We start from the raw sequence: 6000 nt of genomic DNA on the forward strand, positions 1-6000 counted from the left end.
GGGATTGTCCCCATGGAGCCGGGGGATGTGGGGCAGCAGCAGCAGCAGCAGCCGCGTGCTGTAACTCCAGAGGGGAGGGGAGGGAAGCGATGGGTTTGAAGGAGCCGCCGCGGGGCTCCCAGAGGGATCTTTGCCAGCTTCTCAAAGTGTTTAATTCCTTCCCCTGGAGCAGCCCAGATTGATGGCAGCGCTCCCGAGCTTTATCCCTCCCTCGCAGCATCAGGAGGGATCCAGGGAGCTGCGGAGCTTCTGCCTCCACCAGAATCCAACCCCGGGGCAGAGCCCGATCCTCCCCAAATTCCTGCTGAGCGCAAAACCTCCCCCGGCGTGAGTTCCCTCCCGGGGTGATCTGGTGACGGCGCTTGGCCAAATTTGGGTGGAAAACCCCAGGATTTAAAGGAGTTTCTGGGAAAAAAAAAGGGTCACGGGTGCCAAGGGGAGTTCACAAATCCATCCTCGCCCCCCGGCAAAGCTCCGTGTCCCAGCATTCCCCGATCCCTAACGCCTCCCGGGCTGAGGTTGGCAGGAAAATCATCATTCCTGCTGAAAAGGAGGAGGCAACAGGGCGAGCACAAACAGCATTTACATATCCTTAATTCTATTTTAGCACCTCTCGGGTTATTTTTGTCGCGGCAGGAACACAACAGGAGTGCAAGGCCAGAGAAAGGGCAAGGAACGGCTCGGAATGTGGGACAGAGGGAGAGAGAAAATAAATCCCGGGCATGGGAATGGCTGAGAGCTGGGGCCTGGTTTGCTCCTCCGGGTGGGACAAAGGGACACGAATGTCACCAAACCCGTGTGCAGTGTGGGGGTGAGGAGGGGACAGTCACATCCCGGCTGGGAAAGATGCAGAGGGGACAGGAGAGGGAACAACAGAGGGACAGCAGAGGGGACAGGAGAGGGACAGCAGAGGGACAGCAGAGGGGACAGGAGAGGGGACAGCAGAGGGGACAGCAGAGGGACAGCAGAGGGGACAGCAGAGGGGACAGCAGAGGGGACAGCAGAGGGACAGCAGAGGGGACAGCCCCGGAGCCGGAGGGGACAGGCCAGGCCTGGCTCTGCAGCATCCTTGCCCTGTTGCCAGGACAACGGGATGTGACGGAGCCACCTCCATCCACCCGGGCCGGCTGCGGGGCGCTGGGGCCACAGCAGGCGGCTGGTTCGGGGTGCTGGGGACATCCCCAAATCTCGGCTCCACGGGAAAACCCCCCAGGAGCCGCCTGCAGCCAGAGGGCACAGTGGGAACAGCGGGATGGGATCACTGGGACAATGGCACATCCCGGTGGGGGACACAAGGCACAGCCCCGGGGCTGCCACACCGCGGTGCCTGTGACCCTGCAGCGACAGCGGGGGTGTCACAGGGTCCTGTGTGTCCCTCAGCCCCGGGCAGGGGGCGGGGAAGCCCCGAGGCTCCGAGCAGCCATAAGGTGCGGCTCTGTCGCCGCGCTCCTGGTGCCATGGCAACCTCTCCCTGTCGGCTTAATTACAGAGCGGGGGGCCGGGTCTGCTCCGGCCCTGCTCACTGCCTACTCACTGCCTACTCACTCTCTACTCACTGCCTACTCATTCACTGCTCCGGCTCTACTCACTGCCTGCTCATTCACTGCTCAATCACTACTCCATCTCTGCTCTTTCACGGCTCATTCCCAACTCATTCCCTACTCACTCCATGCTCTTTCCCTGCTCCATCCCTGCTCCATCCATCATCCATCATCCATCCATCCATCCATCCATCCATCCATCCATCATCCATCATCCACCATCCATCCATCATCCATCCATCCATCATCCATCCATCCATCATCCATCCATCCATCCATCCATCCATCCATCCATCCATCCATCATCCATCATCCATCCATCCATCCATCCATCATCCATCCACCCATCCATCATCCATCCATCCATCATCCATCCACCCATCCATCATCCATCCATCATCCATCCATCATCCATACATCATCCATCAATCATCCATCCATCATCCATCCATCCATCATCCATCATCCATCATCCATCCATCCATCATCCATCCATCCATCATCCATCCATCCATCCATCATCCATCATCCATCCATCATCCATCCATCCATCCATCCCAACTGGAATTCCAAGCAAAGCCAGACCAAACATAACGAGGATTTCCACTTTCAGTCACCCCAGGCCTTGCTGGAACCATTCCCAGCTCAACATTTCCTCCTTTTTCCCTGAGGAAACCAATTTGGGGTTGGATCCTCCATGGGGGCCATACAGGAAAAATCCCTCCCACCCAAAGCAAATCCCAAACAATCAGGGATGTGACATCTCCATCCCCAAGTGAAGCTCCCTGCTCAGGGCAGGGCTCTGGCTATAAAATCTCTTTGTAATTAATTACAAACAATTATCCTCCCGTGGCAGCTGACCCCGACCCCGTGCCCGGGCAGGTGGGGCCTGGCTGGTGGGGATTTGATGCCCTCACTGATCCCAGAGAAATCCCACATGCTGTGCTTGAGCCCCTCTCCAGGGACAGATTTTGGAGGACTGGAAAGGCTGTGGGAGGCAGAGAATCCCTGGGAGGAATTCAATTTATGGCAATTTAAAAAAAATGAGAGAGGGGAAAAGGAACCCTTTGGAGCTGTGGAGAGCGTGAGAAAAAAAAAAAAGAGAGAGAGAAGCGAAAATATAAAAAACCAACCCAAGCCAGCAGCGGTGCTGGGTTTCAAAGGTCACCTCTGGGCATGAATTTTAATTTCACACAGGAGTTTTGTTCATTTGTTAATTATTTTCAGATGAAAAGGGAGATATTCCTGCAGAGGGTGAGGAAAGGGCCACGGCAACATTTGAATTTCAAAGGCGAGGCTGTTTGCAAGGGAAACACAAGGGGAGAGAAGGGAGGGAGAACCTGGGGAGGAGAGGGGGAGGCTGGAGAGGTGGGGACACGCCGAGGGCACGGGGACTCCAAAAAAAAAAAAAATCTGGAACTGCATCCTGATCCTCTTTGAGGGGAATATCGTGCACAGCACGGGAACACATCATGGGCTGGGGCATCCTGTGCCTCCCGTCCCCTCCAAGGAATGGGAACAGCGGGATGGGCGCTGGGATGAGGGTCCCAGGATGTTGGGAATCTCAGGAAAAATCCCAAAACCAGCTCCAAGAAGGATTTTTTTACCTCTCCACAGGTTTTGCAACCCCAGGAGGAGGAGGAAGAAGCAAGAAAAAACAGCTGGAAAGATCCAGGCAGGGAATAAACCAAGGAATGCTTTTGGTTTTTGGGGAATGGATTGGGGCACCTGTGCCTCCTCTGCTCTCCAAGGAATGAGAACACCCGAGATGAGGTTTATAGGATGTGAGGACCTCAGAAACAATCCCAAAACCAGCTCCAAGAAGGATTTTTTTACCTCTCCATAAGTTTTGCAACCCCAGAATGAGGAGGAGGAAGAGGAAAAACAGTCGGAAAGATCCAGGCAGGGAATAAACCAAGGAATGCTTTTAGTTTTTGGGGAATGGATTGGGGCATCCTGTGCCTCCTCTCCAAGGAATGGGAACAGCGGGGTGAGCCCTGGGATGAGGGTCCCAGGATGTCGGGAATCTCAGGAACGATCCCAAAACCAACTCTGAGGGGGATATTTTTACATCTCCACAGGTTTTGTAACCCCAGAATGAGGAGCAGGAAGAGAAAAAGCAGTTGGAAAGATCCAGGCAGGGAATAAACCAAGGGATGCTTTTAATTTTTAAGGAATGGTTTGGGACATCCTGTGCCTCCTGTCCCCTCCAAGGAATGGGAACACCCGAAATGAGGTTTATAGGATGTGGGGACCTCAGAAACAATCCCAAAACCAACTCCAAGAAGGATTTTTTTACCTCTCCATAAGTTTTGCAACCCGAGGAGGAGGAGGAAGAGGAGGAGGGAGAAGAGAAAAAGCTGTTGGAGAGATCCAGGCAGGGAATAAACCAAGGAACGCTTTTCCTCCTCCTTTTAGCTTTTAGGGCAGGCGTTTGCTTTTTATGGAGCATCACTTAAAACACAAAGGAGGGAATTAAAGCTGCCCCCACCCCCGAGGGCAGCGCAGCCGGAATTCCCAGCACTTCCCAGCATCCTGAATCCCAAATCTGCTCCTTCTGGGATGGAGCACATCCCTGGAAACGCGCCTGGATGGAAGGAGAAGGGGATCACAAATTCCCACCCAAGCAAATCCCACCTGGAATTTCTCCTTCCCGGTTTTCCTTTTTCAGCAGAGCCGGGAATTCCCAGGAATTCGCCCCCCAGGAAGGGCCCTGCCCGTTTTAGGGACACAAAATGTGACCCCACGGATGGCAGGAGCAGAGTGATTTCCCCATGGATAAAGGAAATATTTCCCTTCTCCCGATAAAATCATTTATCCCATGAGAAGGGGTGGGAGGGAGGAATCTCAGGAATCTTCCCCAAAACCCCCAAACCCTCCCCGCTGTCCCTGCCTCAGTTTCCCCTCCCAGCTGGGCACGAGGAGCGATCCTCGGCGAGAGGAGGATTAGGAGGATTCATCCTCATTGCTCTTCAATTCCCACTGAAACCGCCGGGGGGGATTCCGCTCAGCTCCTCAAATCCAGGGAAAAGCCCAATTTCCACACTTCTGAGCCCGTCCTGATCTCCTAAAACCCAGCGATTTTCTGCCTGATGAGGAATTAAACCTCGCTGGAGGAGTGGATGGTGGGGCAGGGGATGATCCCTGGGATGGGAAGGCAGGAAAAGGCCCTGGTGACCCCAAAAAGAGGAGAAGAGAACACCCCAAATCCTCATCCCAGGAGATTCGTGTCCCACCCCATAAATTTTAGTTTGCCCTTCTGGCTAAAGAGGCAGCAATAAAATTAAGGATAAAGTTATTAACGAAGGGAAGCAGCCCCGTTTCCCTTCTAGATTTGGAGATTCCCGGTTGAATTCCTGCTGGAATTACAATTCCCGGTGGCACCGGGGCTGGCAGTGCCACAGCCCCGAGCTGAAGCCACCCCCTGTCCCCACCCTGTGTCCCCACCCTGTGTCCCCACCCTCTGTCCCCACCCCCGGCACCTGCGCTGAGATCGCTCCGTATTTTTTTGAGGCTCCGAGAAAACACCGAGCGGAGTTTTTGCAAAGATCGGGCCGCATTTAAATGCAAATTGCGTTATTTCTGTCTCGGAAAAAAAAAAAAAATTAAAAAAAAAAAAGCGTCATTAATACATTTTCTGCAATTTGGAGAAATCAGTGGCAATTATTTTTTTCGCGACGGGCCATTAGCCAACTTTCATTTGAAAGATGGGGGGGAGAGGAAAGAAGAAAAAACAAAAAAAAATCTGAAAGAAATCATTCAGTGACTGACACATTTCCTCCCAGGTCTTCAAGCTGCCTCGAAGAATTATTTGGAATAATTACAAAAGGGAAGGAGCTAAAAGTGCTTCCAGGAGGCGGATGAGCACCAATCCAAGTGTTTTTTCCAAGGGATTGATGCAGCACGTGCGTGCTCGGATCGGCAGGATGGAATTTTGGGGCTCTTCAAGGATAATTTTGGGTTGGGAAGGGCTTAAAAACCAATCCCAAGCTCTGCCCAACCTGGCCTTGGGCGCTTCCAGGGATGGGATATTCAGGATTTTTCCTGGAGCTGTGAATATTGAGGGTCCAAAAGCGTTTCCTGCTGTTCGTGCCCGGGTGGTGAAGGGTTTGGGGAGGGATTTGGAGGATGGGGAGGGAGGAAAAGGCCTCACATATCCACACATCCAGGTGGTTTCTGCCTCTGGTCCCCGCTGGAATTGTGATCTCCCGCCCTGCTTTGTTAAATGAAAGGGAGCTGAGAGGAGAAGCGGAAAAAGAGAGATCCGTGGGGAGATAAAAGGAAAAAAGGACCAAAAAAAATTGAATAAAATAAAAAAAAGGGTCCTCGCTCTTGTTCGGGTTGCTCGGGGTGAGCAGCGAATTTCCATAATGCTGGAAGTGCTCGTTAAGTGACAGTCCCACCCCTGGAGCCTGCAGGGCTCTGTCCCCACCTGGAATGCACATTCCAGCCTCTCCCG

This window comes from Catharus ustulatus, chromosome 26 (assembly GCF_009819885.2).
Source record: "Catharus ustulatus isolate bCatUst1 chromosome 26, bCatUst1.pri.v2, whole genome shotgun sequence".
Classification (NCBI taxonomy): Eukaryota; Metazoa; Chordata; class Aves; order Passeriformes; family Turdidae; genus Catharus; species Catharus ustulatus.